Source organism: Mobula birostris, chromosome 3, assembly GCF_030028105.1.
Source record: "Mobula birostris isolate sMobBir1 chromosome 3, sMobBir1.hap1, whole genome shotgun sequence".
Lineage (NCBI taxonomy): Eukaryota > Metazoa > Chordata > Chondrichthyes > Myliobatiformes > Myliobatidae > Mobula > Mobula birostris.
This window is the reverse complement of record NC_092372.1, coordinates 208,574,446-208,599,841: the sequence shown is the minus strand read 5'-3', so window position 1 is coordinate 208,599,841 and position 25,396 is coordinate 208,574,446. Positions and strand designations below refer to the sequence as shown.

Sequence of the window (25,396 nt, the reverse complement as noted above, 5' to 3'; positions counted from 1 at the left end):
TCACTAAAATTGTCCTCAAAATTTATGTTTAGTCACATATTTAATCATTCTTTACTTTATAAAGTATCACCTCTTCCATTTTTCAGGGAAATACACAATGGAAATGTGGAGGTTGTTTGGGAGCATTTGCATGGGCTTCCAGATAGGTTGCTTCCATTGAAGCTGGGAAAGGATAGTAGGGCTAAGGAATCGTGGCTGAGAGCTAGAAGGGGACATGAGAAGGCCTTGGTGAGAGGCAATAAGGAAAATCCCAAGGCATCCTAGATGAAGAACAAAAAGTTGACACGAGAGGATAGAACCAATCAGGGATAAAAGAGGAAACATGTGTCCAGAGTCAGAGGAGTTAGGGGAGGACCTTAACATATACCTTGCTTCAGTATTTGCCAGTGAGAGAGATCCTGACTATTTTGAGTACAACATAGAACACGTTGATACGCTGGAACTTGTCAACATTAAGAAAGAGGATGTGCTGGAACTTTTGAAAAACGTTAGGAGTGTTGACAAGGACCCGCATGGGAGGTTAGTTAGGAAAATTCAGTCGCTAGGTATACATGGAGAGGTGGTAAATTGGATTAGACATTGGCTCAATGGTAGAAGCCAAAGAGTGGTAGTAGAGAATTGCTTCTCTGAGTGGAGGCCTGTGACTAGTGGTGTGCCACAGGGATCAGTGCTGGGTCCATTGTTATTTGTCATCTATACCAATGATCTGGATGATAATGTGGTAAATTGGATCAGCAAATTTGCTGATGATACAAAGATTGGAGGTGTAGCAGACAGTGAGGAAGGTTTTCAGAGCCTGCAGAGGGACTTGGACCAGCTGAAAAAATGGGCTGAAAAATGGCAGATGGAGTTTAATACAGACAAGCGTGAGGTATTGCACGTTGGAAGGACAAACCAAGGTAGAACATACAGGGTTAATGGTAAGGCACTGAGGAGTGCAGTAGAACAGAGGGATCTGGGAATACAGATACAAAATTCCCTAAAAGTGGAGTGACAGGTAGATAGGGTCGTAAAGAGAGCTTTTGGTACATTGGCCTTTATTAATCAAAGTATTGAGTATAAAAGCTGGAATGTTATGATGAGGTTGTATAAGGCATTGGTGAGGCCGAATCTAGAGTATTATGTTCAGTTTTGGTCACCAAATTACAGGAAGGATATAAATAAGATTGAAAGAGTGCAGAGAAGGTTTACAATGATGTTGCCTGGACTTGAGAAACTCAGTTACAGAGAAAGGTTGAATAGGTTAGGACTTTATTCCCCGGGGCATAGAAGAATGAGGGGAGATTTGATAGAGGTATATAAAATTATGATGGGTATAGATACAGTGAATGCAAGCAGGCTTTTTCCACTGATGCAAGGGGAGAAAAAAACCAGAGGACATGGGTTAAGGGTGAGGGGGGGAAAGTTTAAAGGGAACATTAGGGGGGTCTTCTTCACACAGAGAGTGGTGGGAGTATGGAATGAGCTGCCAGACAAGGTGGTAAATGCGGGTTCTTTTTTAACATTTAAGAATAAATTGGACAGTTACATGGATGGGAGGTGTATGGAGGGATATGCTCCGTGTGCAGGTCAGTGGGACTAGGCAGAAAATAGTTCGGCACAGCCAAGAAGGGCCAAAAGGCCTGTTTCTGTGCTGTAGTTTTTCTATGGTTTCTATGGTTTCTATGATAAGTCCCTAGGGCAGGACGGGATATACCACAGGTTATTACAAGAGATGTGGGAAGAGACTGCTGTGTCTTAGCAATGATCTTTGTGTCATCACTAGCCAAAGCAGTAGTACCAGAAGACAAGAGGGTGATAAAAGTTATTCCTTTGTTCAAGAAAGGTATAGGGATAATCCTGGAAAGTATAGACCAGTGAGTATGATGTCAGTGGTAGTAAACTATTGAGAAGATTCATCAAGACAGGACTTAGAAGCATTTGAAGAAGTACAATCTGATTAAGGGTAGTCAGCATGGTTTGTGATGGGCAAGTCATACCTCATGAACCTGACTGAATTCTTTGAGAAAGTGACAAATTGAAGAAAGTAGGGCAGTGGATGAGGTGTATATTGATTTTAGTAAGGCATTTGACAAAGTTCTCCATGGCAAACTCATTCAGAAAGTCAGAAGACATGAGATCCAGGTAAACCTGGCTGCATGAATTCAGAATTAGGCTTGCCCAAGAAGGGCATATGGTGGTAGTAGATGGAGCATGTTTTGCCGGGAGGTCAGTGAGTAGTGTTGCCTGCAGAGGTCTGTTATGGGATCTCTGCTCTTTGCGATTTTTATAATGACTTTGATGAAGTAGTGGAAGGGTGGATTATTGTTTGCAGATGACATGAGGATTGGTTTTGGCTGGTGTAGAAGGTTGTCATAGGTTAGAATGCGACAATTACAGCACACAAAGCTGGGCTGAGAAGTGGCAGATGGAGTTGGAGGATTTAGAGAGGGTGCAGAGGAATTGCTCTGGGATGCAGAGCAATACGGGTTGCAAAGATTTCCAGCGTCTGTAGTACTTCTTGTGTAAATGATTTACTGTTCCACTGCGAAGTCTCTTCGAGGTACGACTACTGTGAAGAAGTTTATATCTTCTCTTTGACGGGAGTTCAGTGAAACTCTCTCTCATTGCTCCCCCTCTGTGATCACCGATCACTTGGCACTTTCTACTTCTCCCTCCCCTCTCCCCGCCTTTTTATTCTGACTTCCTTTCCAGTGCTGCTGAAGGGTCTCGGCCCGAAATACCTACAGTTCACTCTCATCCATAGATGCTGCCTGACCTGCTGAGCTCCTCCAGCACATTATGTATATTTCCAGCATCTGCAGTACCTCATGTCTAAAATTTACTATGATACTGCCTAGATTAGGGAGTGTACCTTATGAGGAAAGTTAGACCAAGCAAGGGCTTTTCTGTTTGGACCAAAGGAGGATGAGAGGTGACTTGATAAATGTGTATAAGATAATAAGAGGCATAGAATGCTCAGCTTGAACCTTTTTCCCAGGGCAGAAATGGCTAATAGGAGTGGGCATAATTTTAATGTGATTGGAGGAAAGTATTGAGGTAGATTTTTTTACTCAGTGAGTGAAACACACTGCTGGGTGGTAGTTGAGGCAGGTACATTAGAGACATTTAAGAGACTCTGAGCTAGGCACATGGATGAAAGAAAAGTGGAGGGCTATATGCGAGGAAAGTATTAGATGGGCCAAAGAGCATGAACTATGCTGTACTATTCTCTGTTCTATTTTTCTTCCCAGTTAAACATGATTTAGACATGTTGGGGCAAAGAATTGAGTGCTCAGTGGAGGGTGCTGATAAGTTTTTGCTGGTGGGGTTGTGGAGGGTCATGGCCTTGCTGCTGATTGGGTGTGGGAGGGGGAGCTGGGGGGCCTTTGGGGTTCTAACATTTAACTGTCATTCATTCTTTGGGGCACTCCTCTGTTTTCGTGGATGTTTGCGAAGAAAAAGTATTTCAGGATGTACAGTATATTGTATACATTTCTCTGACATTAAATGTACCTATTGAAGTGTAAAGTGATGCATTTTGGAAGGTCGATTTTGAAAGAAGAGTACAGGATTAATGCATGATTCTTAGCAGTGTGGTGGAACAGAGGGATCTTTGGATCCATAGATAGTAAAATAATCTTGAAAAATTAGAGCTAGCCACTTAGCGGTATGTAGATCACGAAACAAGCAAAGACCTATCACAACAAACTGAAAATTGAAGGAAATTGTGAACCTACTGCAGGCTGATTGCAGAAATTTAAGAAAAAGCACAGCATTAAATATTTGTAAAGATTTAAAAAATTGTAAACATAAAGTGTCTGCTGATTACGAAACAGCCAAGAAATTCATTTGAGTTTGCCAAGGTCGTTGCTGATGAAAATCAATCACCAGAACAAGTCACCAGTGCTAATTGATTTTATATCTTACATAAAACCTCAAAGAAACGTAAAATAAAAAATACAGCTGATAGCCGACCATTGTTGTTATTGTTCAATGGCTGATTCAGGTACAGTATTCTCCCCATGCCGCTGTCCTGCTTTTGTTACACTGCATACATTCTATTTTCATTATATTAATGGTATGTAATATTTTTTAATGTTAAAGTACATATGTTGATGAATAAGTGTAAGGCAAACACTATTTAGCAGTAGCACATAAATTCAGAGTCAGAAATGATGGCAATCCCAAAATGTCCCATTTTATACTCCAAAATCAACCAAAAAATTTGAAATCCATAACATTTCCAGCCCCAAGTATTTTGAATAAGGCATACTCAACCTGTAGATGCCAGAAATGTAAGATAAAAACAGAAAATGCTGGAAACATTCAGCAGATCAGGAAACATCTGTGGAGATAGAAAAAAATAATGTTTCAGGTCTGATATAAGGTCTTCTACTTAAAGTGTTAGCTGTTCCTCCTTTCTCAATTGCTGCCTGCCCTGCTGGATGTTTACAGTATTTTCCGATATTATTAGAAAAAAAAGTCCAGGATGTGCACAGTAAATAGCAGACAGTTCCCAGAGGGCAGATTACAGATAGTGACATAATAGTACCATTGCAGATGGAATTTGATGTTAAATCATTTGAAAAGGAATGTAAAACTTGGCCCAAACAGCTGAACAGCAAATTTTACCGCGGAGGAGATAAGCCAGAAGATTGGTCACAGCAGGAAGGCCATAAATCATAGGAGCAGAATTAGGCCATTTGGCCCATCGTCTGCTCTGCCATTCCATTCTAGTCGATTTATTATCCCTCTCAACCCCATTCTCCTGCCTCATATTTGGATTCTTGAAGTCTCGTAAATGGTCCTATCCAACTGAGCAAGGGACTTCTAACACTAGAAATCTCAACCTTTGCCCTAAATTACACAGAGACCAAGTCGTTTGAGTTACCAGGCAAATCCTGCGGGAGTTAACTAATAACGACATAATTGAATTTGGAATCAGAATTCAACAAGAAATAAATGCATATCATTTTAGAACCAAGAAGGTATTTAATTCATCAAACCACGAAATTTAAACTACGCAGGCTCCTGTTAAACTGACAAAAGCGGGTTTTGGATCAATTATTAAAAAAAAAACTCCCCCCGCAATAAGAAACTAATTTTAAAAGTTTTCCCCCAAAATATGCGGCGTATTGTATTATTACTTTCAAAGAGCTCGTGTTTGTTTTAGGTGTATATTGGCCGCTGGGCCGTTGCTAGGTAACAGCCACCGCCTGTACTCGGGCCTGCCTGCTTCCTCCTGCCGCCGGGGCCGATTTTAATTCTTAAATGAACGGAGTGTTGTTTGTTCAACGTTTCGCGTGTATGCGGTTAAGAAGGTGTGTGATCTACAATCTGTTAAGTCTTATTTAATATGGATAAGTATGTTTAGACTCAGTGCCATTGAGCTTCGAGTGGCGGACACAATCATTGCAAATGCCCGGGCTCTGGGAGTTTGGAGGGGTACTGTTTCCCAATGCCTAACCCCATATTTGCTAGCCTAGCCCCCACTATGATCACCCTAGTTTATCCTATTAATAACGGAGCTTCCAGCTTTACTAGCCTAACCCCACCTTTGCTAGCCTAGTCCCCACTATTACCAGTCTATTTTGTATTATTACCATCCTGGGACCCAACATTACTAGGCGGATCTCGACCATTTCTAGAACATAGAACACAGTATGGGCCTTTCAGTCCACTAAGTTAAGCCAACCTTTCAACCTACTCCACGGTCAATCTAACTCTTTCCTCTTATATCGCCCGTAGCTCTCCATTTTTCTTTCATCCATGTGCCTAGCTAAGAGTCTCTTAGGTGCCCCTAAAATATCACTATTACCAGAAGAGCATTCCTCATACAGTACTTACCACTCTCTGTGTATAAACCTTACCTTCAACATCTCCCCTAAACTTTCCTCCATTCACCTTAAAAGGATGCCACTTCCACTCTGAGAACAAGATGCTGGCAAGTCCACTCCTGTGCCTCTTATCTTCGATAGCTTAGGTATTGGTCTTGGTTTTTCATTGTCAAACTTATGGAGGTACAGCGAAAATTATTTTGTTTTTTGTTTCATTCAAATATAATTATAAGTCATTCCATACATAATTTGTTGTTCAGTCCTTAAGTCAAGTCCGACTCTTCGTGACTTTATGGACTCCTGCACCTCAAGCCTTCTTGTTGGAAACTGCCTCTCTAAGATCCCCCAAGGTCATACGCATTGTCTGAGTAATATTATCTATCCATCATAGCCTCTATCATCCTCTCCTTCTTTTATCTTCTGTTTTACCTAACATGAAAGTCTTCTCCAAGGAATCCTGTCTTCTCATGATTTGGCCAAAATATTTGAGCTTTTGCCTCATAATCAAGCCTCCTAGTGAGCAGTCTGGCTGTATTCCCTCAAGTATTGACTTGTTGGATCTTCTTGCTGTCTAACGAACTCTGAATAGTTTCCTCCAGCATCCAAGTTCAAAGACGTCAATTCTTTTGTATTCAGTCTTACTAATAATCCAGCTCTCACAGCCATACATCACAACTAGAAATACCATAGACTTGACTATACGGATCTTCATAGACAATGTTACGTCTCTGCTCGTCAGTATTTTATCTAAATTTGCCATTGCTGCCCTGCCCAGAAGTAAGCGCCATTTAATATTGTGGCTGCAGTTACCATCTATAGAAATCTTTGAACTGAGGAAGACATAATACATAATTACATCAAGATAATAAGAAAACAGAATGCAAAATATAGTTGTATTTACAGAGAAGGTGCAATGTAGGTAGACAAAGTGCTAGAGCCACAAAGACATTGATTTGGAGATCAAGAGTTCATCTAATAGCATATGAGAGGTCTATTCATGAGTCTGACATTTGAAGCTTCTTCCTGACAGGAATGTGGAGAGGAGAGAATCACCAGGGTGAGAGGGTTCCTTGATTATAGAACATAGAACATAGAATAGTACAGCACAGTATAGGCCCTTCGGCCCACAATGTTGTGCCGACCCTATATTGGCTACTTTTAAGGCCTTAACATATAGGAGCAGATTAGGCCGTTTGGCCCATTGAGTCTGCTCCGCCATTTCATCATGGCTGATCCAATTTTCCTCTTAGCCCCAATTTCCTGCCTTTTCCCTGTTTCCCATCATCGCCTGTGGGGCAGCAGAAAGTATAGACAGAGTCAATGGAGGGAGCAACACACACAAAAAATGCTGGTGAACGCAGCGGGCCAGGTAGCATCTATACTATGTTATGTCTACTATGCCTACTTATGTCTACTATGAGCCTACTGACTCTCACAGCTATCTGGACTATTCCCCTTCCCACCCTGTCTCTTGTAAAAATGCCATCCCCTTCTCACAATGCCTCCGTCTCCACCATATCTGCTCTCAGAATGAGGCTTTTCATTCCAGGATGAAGGAGATGTCTTCCTTTTTTAAAGAAAGAGGCCTCCCTTTCTCCACCATCAACTCTGCTCTCAAACGCATCTCTCCCATTTCACGCACATCTGCTCTCACTCCATCCTCCCGCCACCCCACTAGTTATAGGGTTCCCCTTGTCCTAACCTACCACCCCACCAGCCTCCAGGTCCAACATATAATTCTCCATAACTTCCACCACCTCCAACGGGATCCCACCACCAAGTACATCTTTCCCTCCCCCCCCCCCCTTCTGCTTTCAGCAGGGATTGCTCCCTACGCGACTCCCTTGTCCATTCGTCCCCCCCATCCCTTCCCACCGATCTCCATCCCAGCACTTATCCTTGTAAGCGGAACAAGTGCTACACATGCCCTTACACTTCCTCCCTCACCATCATTCAGGGCCCCAGACAGTCCTTCCAGTTGAGGCGACACTTCACTTGTGAATTGGCTGGGATGATATACTGCATCCGGTGCTCCCGATATGGCCTTCTATATATTGGCGAGACCTGACGCAGGCTGGGAGACCGTTTCGCTGAACACCTACACTCTGTCCGCCAGAGAAATCAAGATCTCCCAGTGGCCACACATTTTAATTCCACGTCCCATTCCCATTCTGATATGTCTATCCACGGCCCCCTCTACTGTCAAGATGAAGCCACACTCAGGTTAGAGGAACAACATCTTATATTCCGTCTGGGCAGCCTCCAACCTGATGGCATGAACATCGACTTCTCTAACTTCCGTTAATGCCTCTCCTCCCCTTCACACCCCATCCCATATTTGTTTATTTAATATTTTTAATTTTTTTTTATTTTTTCCTCTTTTTTTTCTCTCTCTCTTTTTTCTCCCTCTGTCCCTCTCACTATAACTCCTTGCCTGCTCTCTACCCTCTGGGCTCCCCTCCCCCCTTCTCTTTCTCCCTAGGCTTCCCATCCCATGATCCTCTCCCTTCTCCAGCCTGGTATCCCTTTTGCCAATCAACTTTCCAGCTCTTAGATCCACCCCTCCCCTCCTGTCTTCTCCTATCATTCTGGATCTCCCCTTCCCCTCCCACTTTCAAATCTCTTACTATCTCTTCTTTCAGTTAGTCCTGACAAAGGGTCCCGGCCCGAAACGTTGACTGTACCTCTTCCTATAGATGCTGCCTGGCCTGCTGCGTTCACCAGCATTTTTTGTGTGTGTTGCTTGAATTTCCAGCATCTGCAGATTTCCTTGTGTCTGCGTCAATGGGGGGAGGTTGGTTTGCATGATGGACTGGACTGCACTCATACCTCTCTGTAAATTCTTGTAGTCTTGGACAGAGTAGTTGCTGCACCAGTTTTTGATGCATCCGGATGAGATCCTTTCTGTGGTACATCTATAAAAATTGGTAAGACTCATTGATACCAGCATTACCAGCCTAGCCCTCACCATTACTATGTAAACCCCAACAGTTGCCAGCTTAGTAGTCCCCCACCACAAACTGTATACATGTTCAAAGACAATTGAACTTGAACTTCAGCAAGGACCTAGTTTTAAAGTTCTCATTGAAACCTACCGAATATTGAAAGGACTAGTTAGGGTGGATGTGGAGAGGATGTTTCCTATCATGGGGGTCTTCAGAACTAGAGGGCACAGTCTCAAAATTGAGGGGCGACCCTTTAGAACAGAGGTAAGGAGGAATTTTTTTTAGCCAGAGAGTTGTAAATCTGTGGAATGCTGTGCCACATACTGCGGTAGAGGTCAAGTCCATGCGTATATTTAAGGCGGAAGTTGATCACTTCCTGATGGGTCAGGGCATCAAAGGGTATAACGAGAAGGCAAGTATATGGGGTTGAGTGGGATCCAGGAAGAGCCATGATGGAATGGTGGAGCAGACTCAATGGGCTGAATGGCCAAATTCTGCTTCTAGGTCTTATGGTGTTAACTATTCTAGAATTTAGTGATTCTTGAAAGATCATTACTAATCTTTTCATAGAACCATAGAACCATAGAAACTACAGCACAGAAACAGGCCCTTTGGCCCTTCTTGGCTGTGCCGAACCATTTTCTGCCTAGTCCCACTGACCTGCACACAGACCATATCCCTCCATACACCTCCCATCCATGTATCTGTCCAATTTATTCTTAAATGTTAAAAAAGAACCCGCATTTACCACCTCGTCTGGCAGCTCATTCCATACTCCCACCACTCTCTGTGAAGAAGCCCCCCCTAATGTTCCCTTTAAACTTTTCCCCCCTCACCCTTAACCCATGTCCTCTGGTTTTTTTCTCCCCTTGCCTCAGTGGAAACCTCTTTCAGAGCCCTGGGGTATAGTCCAGGTGATGTGTCCACCTACAGTCTACTCTATCATTATCTGCCTCATCTCCACTTATACTAGCTTAACCCCTGTCAGTACCACTCTTATCTCCAGACCTTGGCATTTGAAATTTTATGCTCAGTTTTAGTCACCCGACTACAAGAAAGATGCCGTTATGGTGGAAACAGTGCAGAGGAGATCTACAAGGATGTTGCTAGGTTCAAGAGACTGAGTTATGTAGAGAGGTTGAGCAGACTGGGTTTTTATTGATTGGAGTGTGGGAGAATAGGGGTGATCCTATAGAGCAGTATGAAGCCATGAAGGGATTAAATGCACTTAGTGTTTTTCCAAGGGTTCTGGAATCAAGATCCAGAGAACACAAATTTCAGGTGAAATGGGAGAAATTTAATAGGGTCTGAAGGGGGCGTTTATCACCCAGGAGGTGGTTATGTATATCACATGCGCTGTCAGAAAAAGTGGTCGAGGTAGGTACATTAACAACCTTTAAATGACTCTTGGACAGGATAGGACAGGTTTAGAAGGATATGGGTCACACGTGGGAAAATAGGACTAGCTTAGATGTTTGTCTTGCTTGACATAGACTTGTTGGCCAAATGACCTATTTTCATGTTGTGTGACTCTACAACTCATGACCGTCCCTCCTCAAAAATAACATCCTAATCCCCAACTTTCAACACAGATTTCCCTCCCTCTTCCCAACAGTAATACCCTGATGCCCAATTATCATCAGAAATTCTCTCCACTCCTGACCATCCCCTGAAACTACTCAGATCTCAGCACTAATCCACAGCAGTAATGACATATGGAACAAAAGAAGGAATAGATCATTCAGCCATCAGACCAGACACTCACAAGATGTTTACTTCCACATCACTTTCCTGCAGTTGTTTATCCTTACTATCTAAACACCAATCAATGTTCCTTGAATATACTCAGTAACTGAATCTCCCCATCACTCTTGCATAGAGAATTCCAAAGATTAACTACCCAATGAATGAGCAAAATTATTGTCATTTCTCCTCAATTGTTATTCCTTTAAAGTGGGATTAGTGATTCCTAGTTTCCTAGTTACACAGAACATCGAACATAGGAACAGGCTCTTCGGTCGATATTGTCTGCTGAACACGATGCCAAGTTAAATTAAGTCACTTCTGTCTAAGCATTCTGCCTGAACATAATCCTTAGCCCTCTCCATTCCCTGCATATCCATGTGCCTTTCTAAAAGCCTCTTGAATGTCACTATTGTATGTTTCCATCACTACCCTCATCCAAGCACTCGTGTGTTAAAAAAAACTTGCCCACACATCTTCCTCAAACTTTCCTAATCTCAGTTTTGTGAATGTTCCTAAAGAAAGGTCTTGGCCTGAAATGTCAACTCCATAGATGCTGCCTGACTTGCTGAATTCCTGCAGCATTTTGTGTGTTGCTCTAGATTTCTCTTGTGTTAAATGAACATCTTCTGGTATTTGACATTTTTATCCTGGGAAAAGGATTCTGGCTGGTTAATCTATCTGTGCTCCTCATTATTTTATAAACATCTGTCGGATCTCCTCTCATCTTCCAATGCTCCAGATGCTTCAATTTGTCTGACCTCCCCTTATATCTCATATTCTCTAATACAAGTAGTATCTTTGTAAATCTCTTCTGTTTCCTTCCTACATCCTTCCTGTAGTGGAACAACTGGAATTGCCCACAATACTCCAGGTGTGGCTTAACCAAAGATCATTATAGATAAAGTATGACTTCCTTACTTTTATATTGAATGCCCCAACGAAAGAAGGCAATCATACCATATGCCTTCTTTACCACCATATTTACTTGCATGGCCACTTTCAGAAAGTTATGGACTTAGCCCTCTGTACAAAAAGTGATGTTAATAGTCCTGCCATTAACAAGTACTTTCCTTTTGTATTTTGACCTCACAAAGTGCAATACCTACACTTGCCCAGAATAAACATCAGCATAAACATTATCATTATACTTCGGACAAACCATTTCGAAATTTCAATGATAACCTCTCATTTTTCCAAACTTGGAAGTACAGCCTTAGTCTTCTTAATCTCTCCTTGGAGCATAAGCCTGCCTATCAAGGAGTCAATCTGGTGAATCTTACTGCACTTCCTCTTTTGTAATACATCTTTTCTTGGGTACGTATTGTTCCTGAGTTGTTCCCACCAGGGCTGTAAATAATTGGAGCAAGAAGTCTCCACTTCTGTACTCAAATCCTCTTGCAGTAAAGGCCAGTGTACAATTTACCTTTCTAATTGCTTGCTGTAACATATTAAATATCAATCATTCATGTACAAGGACATCTACATGAATCACGGAAATTTAATATGAAGGTAGAGCAAGCAATTAAATCCCTCTGAGGATCAACACTCTTCAATATCTCACCACCAGTCACAGCCTCCTAATCAGAAAAGGACCTGTTTTTACCTACGTACTATTTTCAGTTAAACATTTCACAGCCCATGCCAGTGTACCAACTTGACACTATTTTCAAATTTTGTACAATAATTTTTTTTTGCATAACATCTTATGGAACATCTTCTCAAAATACAAATGTGCTATTTCCTTTTATCTAAACTGATAGTTCCAAATTTAGAAAGCTATAAAATTTATCAAACCTTAACTCCCTTTCATAAATGTATGTTTTTGCTTAACAGCCCTATTATTATTCTCCGGTGCTTTGTTAACATTTCCTCAATAACATTGCCCCACATTTTCTCTACTATGAATACCAGTACAATATGTCTAAAATTCCAATTTTTTTCTCTCTCTCACAGGTGGTAAGATTACATTTGCCTTCTTCTAATCTGTAGAATCTATAATATTTTTGTAGTTTCAATAATTGGGAAGCCCAGTAGCATAGTGGTAAGCATAAAACTTTACGGCACCAGCAATCTGGGTTAAATTTCCTCCACCGTTTGTAAGGAGTTGGTATGTTCTTCCATGGGTTTTCTCTGGGTGCTCCAGTTTCCTCCCACATTCCAAAGACACATTGGTTAAGATTAGAACATTGTGGGCATGCTATGCTGGCAACTCTTGCGAACTGACCCAGCGCATCCTCGTACTGTGTAGCTCGTTGATGCAAATGATGCGTTTCACTGTATGTTTCAATGTACATGTGACAATCAAAGCAAATATTTTTTCCTAAAACTACTATTTCCAAGGCCCTGGAATGTAGGTCATTAGATCCAGGGGATTCATAACATTTCTGTCCCACTAATTTCTCCAGTCCTAATTCCAGAGTAATATAAATATTTTTCAGGGCTTCCTTCCTTGTTGATCTATTGTTGTTCAGTATTTCAAGGAAGTGTTTTGTGTTTTCCTCCCTGATGACAAAACACAGACATACTCATTTTAATTTCTCTGTGATTTCCAAAAATGATTTCCCTTGATTCTGAATGTAAGGGACCTACAATAGTCATTTTTTCCTGTTTATATAGCTGTAGAAGTCTTTATGTTTCTTTCAGACTGTTTTTGTTTACTCTTTTCTTTTTCTTCACTACTACCTTGATCCTCCTTTGCTGAATTCTGAAACCTCCCCAAACTTTAGCCATACTGAATTTTTCAGGAAAATTATAAACCTTTTCCTTTGCCACTTTAACTTCATAATATTCAAAGCTGATCATCTATTCCTATTTGTTGCAAAGAAGTATGTATTTATGAACTATGTATTCTTTATAAATTAACTATTCCTCATTTCCCTGTTACTCTATTAATTTCCACCAACAACCCCCCCCCCCCATTACCAACTCCTCTGGTAATTAAATCCCAAAATATGATCTTCAATACCTACACTTATTGAATTGAATTGAATTTATTTCTTACACCCTTTACATACATGAGGAGTAAAAATCTTTAAGTTATGTCTTCATCTAAATGTGCAATCATAGTAATTTATAATAATTTATTATAAATAGGATGGTCAATGTAACAAAGAAATACACTCAAATTAGCGTGAGCTAATCAGTCTGATGGCCTGGCGGAAGAAGCTGTCCCAGAGCCTGTTGGTCCTGGCTTTTATGCTGGTACCGTTTCCTGGATGGTAGCAGTTGGAACTGTTTGTGGTTGGGGTGATTTGGATCCCCAATGATCCTTTGGGCCATTTTTTCACACCTGTCTGTATATATCCCGAATCATGGGAAGTTCACAACTACAGATGTGCTGGGCTGTCCACACCACTCTCTGCAGAATCCTGTGATTAAGGGAAGTATAGTTCCCATACCAGGCAGTGATGCAGCCAGTCAGGATGCTCTCAATTGTGCCCCTGTAGAAAGTTCTTAGGACTTGGGGGGCCCTTACCAAACATCATCAACTGTCTGAGGTGAAAGAGGTGCTGTTGTGCCTTTTTCACCGCACAGCTGGTGTGTACAGATCACGTGAGGTCCTCGGTGATGTGGATGCCAAGGAACGTTTGGGGCTGTTTACCCTTTCAACCCCGGATCTGTTGATGTCAATAGGGGTTAGCCCGTCTCCATTCCTCCTGTAATCCACAACCAGCTCCTTTGTTTTTGCAACACTGAGAGAGAGGTTGTTTTCTTTACACCACTGTGTCAGAGAGATGACTTCTTCCCTGTAGGGCATCTCATTATTGTTTGAGATTAGGCCAATCAAGGTAGTGTCATCACAAAATTTAGTTAGCAGATTAGAGCTGTGGGTGGCGACACAGTCATGGGTATACAGGGAGTGAAGGAGGGTACTTAGTACACAGCCCTGAGGGGCTCCTGTGTTGAGAGTCAGAGGGGTGGAGGTGAGGGAGCCCACTCCTACCACTTGCCAATGATCTGACAGGAAGTCCAGGATCCAGCTGCACTAGGCAGGATCAAGGCTGAGGTCTCTGAGCTTCCTATTGAACCTAGAGCAAATTATGGTGTTGAATGCTGAACTGTAGTCCAAGAACAGCATTCTCACATAAGCATTCTTCTTGTCCAGATGTGTAAGGACAGTATATCGAGCAGTGGCTATTGTTTCATCTGCAGTTGTGTCGGTAGGCGAATTGTAGGGGGTCCAGTTTGGGTGGTAGCATTCCCATACTCTGTACAATAAATTTCTAATTATCAACACCCTAACTTCAGTAATTCAAAATTTGTAAATCCTGGCATCAACACCCTAACTTCTGTTTATTGTTTCCTTACAATATAGAAGCAAACCATCATACCATAGATGGTCTCATACCATTCTGGTTTGTCCTATTTCCCGACTTACTTCCCTAAAACCTATTCTCTCTCCATCAATACCACAAATCTCCCAGCAGCCATCTACACAGGAGCCATTTAACATATTAACCAGCAAACCTTAGGGACAGAGTAATAGTGGGTGGTGGGGATATTCCAATGTACACCATTGGAACATCTCCATCAGTCCTCTGTATTTATGCCAACCATAATGTCTATCTCTGCTAATCCCACTTTCCTATATTTATATTCTCTATGCCCTGCTCTTTCAACTTCTTATTGAGAGGTCACTAAAATGTTGTTACTGTTCCTGCTTCTACCACCTTCTTTGCTGCTCACTCCAGATACCAACTACACTTGGCCTCTAGCTTTTGACACCCCTCCCATGGGAAACATACACTGGCTATATATCCCATCTAAGGTTTTCATAACGTTATACAGCTCTTATCATGCAACATCTCACCCTGCTTCATTCTATTGAAAAAAGATCAAGCCTATCCAGTATCTGATAACTTAAGTCCTCCAATCCCGGTAACATCCCAGTATGATTTTTTTTCTGCACCCACTTTAACTTAATCATGTCCTTCCTATAGTGTGGCAACTTGAACCGTATACAGTACTCAAGTGCAGCCAAATTGTACCAAATCATAAACACGAGAAAGTCTGCAGAGGCGGGATATTCAAAGCAAGATACACAAAAATGCTGGAGGAGCTCAGCAGGTCAGGTAGCATCTATGGATAAGAATAGAGAGTCGACATTTCAAGCCAAAACCCTTCTCCATGACTAGTGGGGGAATGGGGGAAGAGACTAGCTGGAAGGGGAAGCCAGGTGGATGCAAAGGTCAAGGGCTGGAGAAGAAAGAATCTGATAGGAGAGGAGAGTGAACTATAGGAAAAAGGGAAAGAGGAGGGGACCCAGGGAGAAGTAATATGCAGGTGAGAAAAAGTTAAAAGTCAGAGTGGGGAGTAAAGGAGGGGGATAGATTTGTTTACCGGAAGGAGAAATTGATATTCATGCCATCAGGTTGGAGGATACCCAAGTGGAATATAACATGTTACTCCTCTATCCTCATCTTGGCACAAGAGGAGGCCATCGACTGACACATCAGATAGGAATGGGAATTTAAATGTTTGGCCACTGGAAAGTGCCACTTGTGGCGGAGGTGCTCGACGAAGCAGTCTCCTAATTTACGATGGGTATCACCGATGTAGAAGAAGCCACATCGGGATCACTGGGCACAATAGACAACCCCAGCAGATTCACTGGTGAAGTGTTGCCTCACCTGGAAGGACTGTTTGGGTTTTGAATGGAGGTGAAGGAAGAGATATATGAGCAGATGTAGCACTTAGGTACTTGCAGGGATAGGTGCCGGGAGAGAAATTAGTGGGGAGGGATGAATGGACTAGGGAGTGATCCCTGTGGAAAGTGGAGGGGAAGGGTGGTGATAAAGATATGGTTAGTGGTAGGGTCCCTTTGCAGATGGCAGAAGTTGTGGAGGATAATGTTTGGATACAAAGGCTGATGGCGTAGTAGGTAAGGACAAGAGGAACTCTATCACTATTAAGCTGGTGGGAAGATGGGGTGAGTGCAGATGTATGGGAAATGGAGGAGATGCAAGTGAGTGCAGCATCAATAGTGGAGGGAGTGAAATGTGTTCTTTAAAGAAGGAGGACACCTCTTACGTTCTGGAACAGAAAGCCTCAACCTGGGAACAGATGCTGCAGAGGCAATGAAACTGCGAAAACAGAATAACTTTTTTACAGGAGACAGGGTGGCAAGAGGTACAGTCAGAATAACCATGGAAACCAGTAGGTTTATAAAAGAGGCCGGTTGGCAGTTTATCTCCAGAGATGGAGGCAGAGAGGTCAAGAAAGGGAAGGGAGGTCTCAGCAATGGACCAAGTGAATTTAAGGGCTGGGTGGAAGTTAAGAGGCAAAGTTGATAAAATTGAAGAGCTCACTACGGGTGCATGAAGCAGAGTCAATGTAGCGGGGGAAAAGGTGGGGGGGTATAACCGGGGCAGGCTTTGAACATGTTTTGTACAGCTTTAAGTCTTATACTCAGTGTAATGGCCAATGAAGACAAGAATGTTGTACATTTTCCATAACAATCCTACATCAACCATATCTACCATTCCTTTGCCCATTTTCCAAGTTGATCTATATCCTACTGTAACCTGAGACAACCTTCTTCAGTCTCCATTGTACTACCAATTTTAGGGTCATCTGCAAGCCATTTAATTAGGTCACCTTCATTTTCATTCATTAATATACTGTAGGTGACAAGCAGGAAAGAACCCAACACTGAAACTAGAGCACTGAGGAAAAACTTACGCATTCACATTAAATTTCTTAGATCCTAGCACTAATAATCAATATCATTACCCTAATGCTTGTAGTCTGTTCCACAGTGTTACCATTGTAACACCAGCATTGTAATCTATATGATCCTCTTTCCATTCTTAATACCCTAATTTCGATCAACATAACATGTACTCTTAACCCAGTTCTCTAACCATTAACAGCAGCAATTTTATCTCAAATCGCATCCCATCACTATTCCCAACTGACGAAGGGTCTCGGCCTGAAACGTCGACTGCACCTCTTCCTACAGATGCTGCCTGGCCTGCTGCGTTCACCAGCAACTTTGATGTGTGTTGCTTGAATTTCCAGCATCTGCAGAATTCCCGTTGTTTACTATTCCCAACTGCACACTTTGGTCCAAAATTCCTGCATCTTCGTTAGGTACAGGAAGTTTTTATGTTCCAGGTGGTACAACAAGCCAAGCATATTGAACTAAAAGCCATATAGCATAGTCATTACTGTCAAGAAATTGTGGATCTTGCTACGTAGAGAAAGGGTTTACTGGATAAAATTTCCTTTGTACAGACATATTGCCAGCAAGTGCTTTAAATTTACATGCATTAGTTGGCAAACTGAAATGCTAGCCGTAAATAAACTTATTTATTTATTATTATTATTTTATTTTGTTTTGTTTCTTCTATATTATGTATTGCATTGAACTGCTGCTACTAAGTTAACAAATTTGACGCCACATGCCAGTGATAATAAACCTGATTCTGATTCTGAGATGTAGGGCAAGGCTATGATAATTAATTGCTAGAAGTAGGTGATGGTTAGCAAAATTTGAAACTATGGTACAGTTACTCACATCCTGTGAAATAGTGCTGTTTGCAGAAGTGAATTATAGATAAAGTGGTAAACAGAGCTTCCTTTTTTTAAACAAATAACAGCTTGTAAAATCTGGCCTAGTGGTTCAGAAAAGAACAGGACAAAATTAACGATTTTCCTTCTTTCAAATTGTTTCAACACAATAAGCATGTCAATCAAGAAGTACGATTGAATAATGCTACTTTTGTTGATATTGTCTGATTGCAAATTGATTATTCCATGAGCAAAATGCAATGAGCTATTTTCTATTTTTTATTATTATTAATCTATAAAGTTACCTAAGCCCATATATTGTACTTGAGTCATCCTTGCAGCTGTGATGCATCTTCTTATCACGTCAGTTATATATGATATCATTCCATGTACAGTGTTCCCTTTGAAACTACATGGGTTCCCATCATCAGAGAGACTCTCCAAGTCTCTCTGATCCTATCATGTTCCTGAACCCCTGAGAATCTGAGATCCTACCAATTCCCAAATGGACAAGACCACCTCAGTGTACTTGAAACCTAAACGTTGGGCATGATATCTGTTCCACCCCTGGCCACTTGATTGGTGGTCTGCTCTCATTGTAGGCACACATTCTTCAAGACACCCTCTCTACCACTGCATCCCCTAGTATTTTGACACGCCTCAGCCCTTCATCAGAAGCCCCAATCCTTCTAAACAACCCATACTACCAATGCAAGACCTGATCAGACTCCCCCATCAAACCCAGAGTCAATTCCAAGAGGCAGGATTTGTTTCTGAAATTTGTATCTTACACTATCATTTGAGAGCACTGGAATTTCAAGTCTGTCTTCATAAGATGCAACTTCAAGAGATTTTTTTTAAAAAGAATTATAAATCCATTGGAATGCAAAAAGGATGTATTTTATTTTTAAAGAGTGAGACAAGATTGCTTCCAGCCCAAAACGTGACTCACTGTAAAGAGACAGAGAGACCTACTTAACAAGTCTGGAGATTATCCTCATTATTTGATCACATAAAACTGGTTTGTGGAACTGTGGTTTATAACGATCGCTTCTCAATTACACGTTATAACTTTCAGTAAGCAAGATGCCTGCAGGAGTTATCTTGAGATATGCATATACTTTACATGTAGCTGGTAAGGTGTGCCAGAGTTTTTTTTGTGTCCTAGGAGAACTCCAAGAAGAAAGGAAAATGTATGTATATACTGTTGCATCTTTTATGACTTCGGCTTGTAACCAGTTAAGTATTTTTGAAGTATTGCATTTGTTTTAACATAAGAAATGTGACAGCTTATTTTTATGTAGTAAGAACTGTCAATAGAGATGTGATTGTGACCAGATAATGTGCTGTGGTAATGTTGCTTGATTGGTAAGTAGTGGCCAGAACTCCAGGCAAAGCTCACCAGCTCTTGCATTGAATTACATACAACACAGAAATAGGCCTTTAATCCAGTGGTCCCCAACCACCGGGCCGCGGACCAGTATCAGGCCGCAAGGCATGCGCTACCGGGCCGTGAGGAAACGGTATGATTTGCTGATATGAATCAGCTGCGCCTTTCCTCATTCCCTGTCACGCCCACTGTTGAGCTCGAACGCACACGAGCTCATTACGCATGCGTCATCCATGTCAGAGCGGGAAGGAGATCAACTCGAGCTTGCAAATGACTGCGGGGGTGGGGGGGGGGGCTGAAAAGTATGTTTGACATAACATCTCTGCCGGCATTCCAGATCAAAGTCAAGGAAAAATATCCTAAGATAGCCACAGAAGCACTGAAAACGTTGCTTCCATTTCCAACATATCTCTGCAATGAGTGCAACGAAAACTAAATTGCGGAATTGACTGGACATAAGGAACCCTTTCGAGTATCATTTTGGATCTCCCGCTCCCCCTCCAACTTTCAAATCCCTTACTCACTCTTCCTATAGTTAGTCCTGACGAAGGGTATCGGCCTGAAACGTCGACTGCACCTCTTCCTAGAGATGCTGCCTGGCCTGCTGCGTTCACCAGCAATTTTTATGTGTGTTGCTTGAATTTCCAGCATCTGCAGAATTCTTGTTGTTTCCATTCGAGTATCACTGTCTCCCATCACCCTTTGATGGCACCATCTCGTTGCAGGGAATCAAGTATTCAGCCCAGGGCTCCCACTGATTCAGCGATATTGGTGCGTTGCAATGATTTTATATGTTCATACGAGGAAAATATGCGCTGTGTGTTTAATATCCAAGCGTTACTTAAAATGTTATGATGCTATTGACTTATAAGTGACTTATATAACCATATAACAATTACAGCATGGATACAGGACATCTCTTCCCTTCTAGTCCATGCCGAACGCTACTCTAACCTCGTCCCACCGATCTGCACTCAGCCCATAACCCACCATTCCTTTCCTGGCCGTATAGCTGTCCAGTTTAACTTTAAATGATAATATCGAACCTGCCTCTACCACTTCTACTGGAAGTTCGTTCAACACTTACTTCAAGCTCCCCTGTCCTCCCCTGATAATTGACTTATCGCTATATTCATGTGAGGAAAATATGCGCTGTGTGTTTAATATTAAATTCGTTAGATAAACCCTTTTAGAAACGAAATTGAGTGTGTTAGCCACTTATCACCTATATTCCGGTCGTGATTAACACCCCCCGCCCCCAAACAGAATCACCAAAAACGATTTGCAGAAAAGAAGCAACACACATCAAATTTGCTGGTGAACGCAGCAGGCCAGGCAGCATCTCTAGGAAGGGGTACAGTCCTGACGAAGGGTCTCGGCCCGAAACGTCGCCTGTACCCCTTCCTAGAGATGCTGCCTGGCCTGCTGCATTCACTAGCAACTTTGATGTGTGTTGCTTGAATTTCCAGCATCTGCAGAATTCCTCGTGTTTGCAGAAAAGAAATCGGCAGGTGCACGCATGCGCACGTCACACATGTGCACTGTTGCCTGTTCAAGGCTTCATGGTCTTTGTAGTCTTTCTCGGGGTAAACGCAATGTGTTTACACTGCTAGTCCTGTCCGTTGGCAATCATCCACCCCCACCGCCCCCGGTCGGCCGGTCCGCAAGATTATTGTCAATATGAAACTGGTCCGCAGTGCAAAAAAGGTTGGGGACCCCTGCTTTAATCCATGTGGCTATTCAGTGTTTCATTCTAACCATTGGCAAATCTTTTAAAATTCGGCTCTTGTGTTTACTTGTCTAATTTCTCTTTACCTGTTTTATTCCCTTTATCACGTTCATCCTCTTGCCTCATCTTCTTTCTGTTGTAGAGAAGTCAATATTTTCATTATTCGCTTTAGAAAGAAGGTTCATCTGAATTCTCTATTTGATTTCTTTCTGACTACATTATTAGGCCTCATTGTTGGCAATGTAGAACAGTCCCTGTTTCAAACCTCGTCCAGTGTCACTCCCCAATTTTTTCTCCATTACATTAATTACTGCATTTTTGCTGTTTTCTGCATGACACAGAACCCATCAACTTTTATCACTTTTGCCGCTAACTCAAATTCATGTGAGCAACTTCTGACATTTCCCTCCCTTTTGTAAATCCTACTCAAGAGCCAAATTATCCACTTACTAGGATAAGGGGGATACCTCTTTTTCCCTTATAAGGGAGAGAGAGAGCCTGTGGTATGTTGAATTACCAGGTGAACGAGTAGTCTTTGAGGGACTGCAAGTCTGTGTCTTTATTGATGCTTTGCCGCACGCTTGAGTGCTCAGTGGAGGGTGCAGATGCTTTTTTGCTGGTGTTGGGGGGGGGGTTGTCGCTTTGCTGCTGATGCATGGGAGGGAGGGGAGCTGGGGGGGGTGCTTTGGGGTTCTAACATTTGAATGTCATTCATTCTTTGGGGCACTCCTGTTTTTCATAGATGTTTGCAAAAAAAAGAATTTCAGAATGTATATTGTATACATTTCTCTGACATTAAATGTACCTATTGATATGCAGTACTATGAAAAAAACTTGGGCACAGATACATAGCCTAAGACTTTTGCACAATACTGTAAGTAATTTTATGTATTGCACTGTATTGCTGCTGCAAAAAAACAGATTACATGACATATGTGAGTGATGATAAACCTGATTCTGATACGGGTTTCTATTGTGGACTGAGAGTGGGAAGGGGACAGGGAGAGGGGAAAAAGGGAAAGGAGAGGGGAAGAAGCAGGAAGCACCAGAGAGACATTCTGTAATGATCAATAAACCAATTGTTTGTAATCAAATGACCTTGCCTGGTGTCTCAGGGCTGGGTTTGTCTGCACACACCACAACCCCTTCACCCCAGCATCACTTCCCTGCCACATGTCCCACATCACTCCCACGGTGCTGTACCCTCACCATTCTCAACGTCCTTTGCTCCTGCCAGATTTATAGACTCACTCTCTACTCCAAATACTGTATTGACAAATACAGTACTGTGTAAAGGTCTTAGGTGTGTATGTCTATATATATATAAAATAAGAATAGCTAGGGTTTCTAAGACTTTTGCCTAGTACTGTATAGTGGACTACACCACCACTCCCACAACTACTTAGACTACTCCTCTTCCCAGCATTTTTTGTAAGGATGCTATCCCTTTCTCCCAGTTTCTCTGTCTCTGCCGTATCTGCTCTCAAGATGAGATCTCGCATTCAAGGATATCTGAAATGTCTTTTTTTTCAGGAAGCATGACTATGATTGTTGAAGCCTTATCTTACATCTGTTTCTCAATTGTCTACTCTCCACCCATCTCTGTGTAGACAAAGCAGACACAGAGATCCCTTCATCCTTGCCTTTCATGATATGAGCCTCCACATCCAGCATATTATCCTTCATAATTTCCATCAGCTGAAGTGACACCCCACCAGCTGCCCCATTTACTTGTCTCTACCCATTTCTACCTTCCACAGAGACCACTCCCACTGTGACACCCTGGTCTACTTACCCCCCTCCATCCACCCCTCCAGAGACCAAAGTCATCTGTGTTTCGAGACCCTGATGTGGCCTTCTGTACATCAGTAAAACCAAGCACAGATCGGGCACCTATTTCACAGAGCATCTATCCACTTGGTCAAAAGTGGATATCCTGAGCTCCCTGTTGCAAGCCATTTCAATTCCTCTTCCCATTCTCAGTCTTCTCACTTCTAGCGTGATACTCAATGCAAACTGAAGGAACAATACCTCATACTCTCCTTGAATATTTTACAATCCGTGACAGGAACATTGAGTTTTTAGGTAATCCTCCCTCTGGTGAATGTATCTATTTTTTAATCCTTTCCCCCACCTCTCTTTCTTCTAGTCCTCCTATTTTTGTCCCCTTTCTCTTAAACATCCCTGCCTCCTGTCCCCCATCACCACCCCCTGAGTCCAACTATCCACTATACATTAGTTCACCCACAGTATCTTCCGCACCTCTTCCCCTATTTGGTTCTGGTTTGGGATAATTCTGCCATTCACCTCTCCCTTAATGTTTCCCATTATAACCTTCAGACTAAAGCACTGGTAGCCCTTTGTGTTCTGGTTTATCTCCCTCGAGCAGCCGTCTCCAACCTACACACTTCCCTCTCGCCCCATCGCTCCATCTGCCTCTCCATTTTGTTTTGTTGTCTGCCTCCCTTCTTACTCACCTGCCACTGTATCCCACCTCCACCTCGTTCCCCTCTCCTACTTGTTACAACCTGCCTGTCCACCAGTCACCTCAGATATCGGTCTCACCTCTCCCCTTCTCTATACTGGCCATCTCACTTCTCCACTCTCACTTCTAAACCAGAATTTCAAGATAAGTCATTGGTATTTCCTTTCCTCCCACTGAATGAACTCAACCCACTGAGTTCTTGCAACAAATTGTTGGGCTTCTAGTTCACCCCAGAAGTAGAAATGTATTCATTGTATCTCTCAATCAGAACTACTCCTTCCATAAAGTCTTTTACTAAGTTACTCAACAGCCTTGTATTTTCAGTAGTGACTACCTACACTGAAATAATATCAGGGATCTCTGATCTCCACTCTACAGACATGGACTCTGTTTAACATTTCATTCAAAAGTTGATCCACCCCTCCAATAATCATTGTAAATTTGAAGTTGATAAAGTAGATTTCAACAGTAGCAGTTAATCTTATCTATTTATAAATTGAGTTTTGAAAAGCTTTACAGAATGCTTCACAGAGTCATAAGAATGGTTGGGGGTAGGGCATGAGGGGAAATTAACTGTAATCTGATAAAGGACATTTTTGGAAATGCCTCTTAAATGGTTCCGTAGTCAACACTTGTTTTCACAGCAGATGAGAAACAATATTGGAGCATTTGGATCTTCCATGCAGGGTTTCAAGAATTACTTTCCTGTGTAATCTGCCATGGTGATTACTCTTAAGCTGTGGCCCTCAGTGGGAAGTCTGCTTCAGACGGTGTCTTGAATCTGCTGGTATGGTTAGGTGGGATCAAAGAAGTATTCAAGGTTATCTGAGAAGGACTGGATAAAGTAGATTGTTTGCAACTTTCCAAAGAAAACACAAAGCATCAAATACAGAGATATCTGGCCTATCAGTGGCGTCAACAGAGCTTTACCAAGAGGGATTTCTAGCAGGTTGGCGGTGGTTGTTTAAAAAGGGAGCTTCGAGATGGTTTGTCCATTCTACGTGGCCTTACAGTGGCTATAACCAGATTACCAATCATGAGTTAGATAGCAGGGAAAGTTCCAGCATAAAAGGGAGACACTGCCCAGTGGAGTGGTCATCAAAGGAGTGATCTGAGGCAGAGTGGTAGGGCTTTGGCGGTAACAGGTCGAGGCAAGTTACCTGTGAGGAATAGAAACAGGAAGTATGTCTGTAAGGCTGGTGTTCTGTACTGGGTGTCAGATGTGAGAAGTTGGGGACACTCCCAGCCTCCCAAATGGCCACATCTGTGCCAGGTGCGTTGAGCTGCAGCTCCTTAGGGACCACGTGAGGGAACTGGAGCTGCAACTGGATTACCTTAGTCTGGTTAGGGAAAGTGAGGAGGTGATAGAGAGAAGCTATAGGCAAGTAGTCACACCGGGGCCTCAGGAGACAGATAAGTGGGTAACAGTCAGAAGAGGGAAGGGCAAGAGGCAGATACTAGAGAGTACCCCTGTGGCTGTCCCCCTTAACAATAAGTACTCCTGTTTGGGTGTTGTTGGGTGGGACAATCTACCTGGGGGAAGCAACAGTGGCCGCGCCTCTGGCGCAAAGTCTGGCCCTGTGACTCAGAAGGGTAGGAAAAGGAAGACGGCAGCAGTAATAGGGGACTCTATAGTTAGAGGGTCAGACAGGTGATTCTGTGGATGCAGGAAAGAAATACGGATAGTAGTTTGCCTCCCAGGTGCCAGGGTCTGGGATGTTTCTGATCGCGTCCACAAAATCCTGAAGTGGGAAGGTGAACAGCTGGAGG

The 25,396-nt window shown here is 42.4% G+C and overlaps 1 protein-coding gene across 7 annotated transcripts in view; it reads left to right on the top strand.

Moving 5' to 3' along the window:
• Positions 1 to 5,201: 5,201 nt before the first annotated feature.
• rnf32 (ring finger protein 32) overlaps positions 5,202 to 25,396 on the top strand; it is a 75,697-nt gene continuing 55,502 nt past the window's right edge. For 3 of the 7 annotated variants that reach the window (XM_072254053.1, XM_072254052.1, XM_072254046.1), the window contains exons 1-2: positions 5,202 to 5,303; positions 19,191 to 19,260. The gene's annotated coding sequence lies outside the window, so the exon portion shown is untranslated. Of the gene's footprint in view, positions 5,304 to 19,190; positions 19,261 to 20,060; positions 20,184 to 25,396 lie in introns of all 7 variants that reach the window. The other 4 variants (XM_072254048.1, XM_072254050.1, XM_072254047.1 and 1 more) reach the window with 4 other exon arrangements.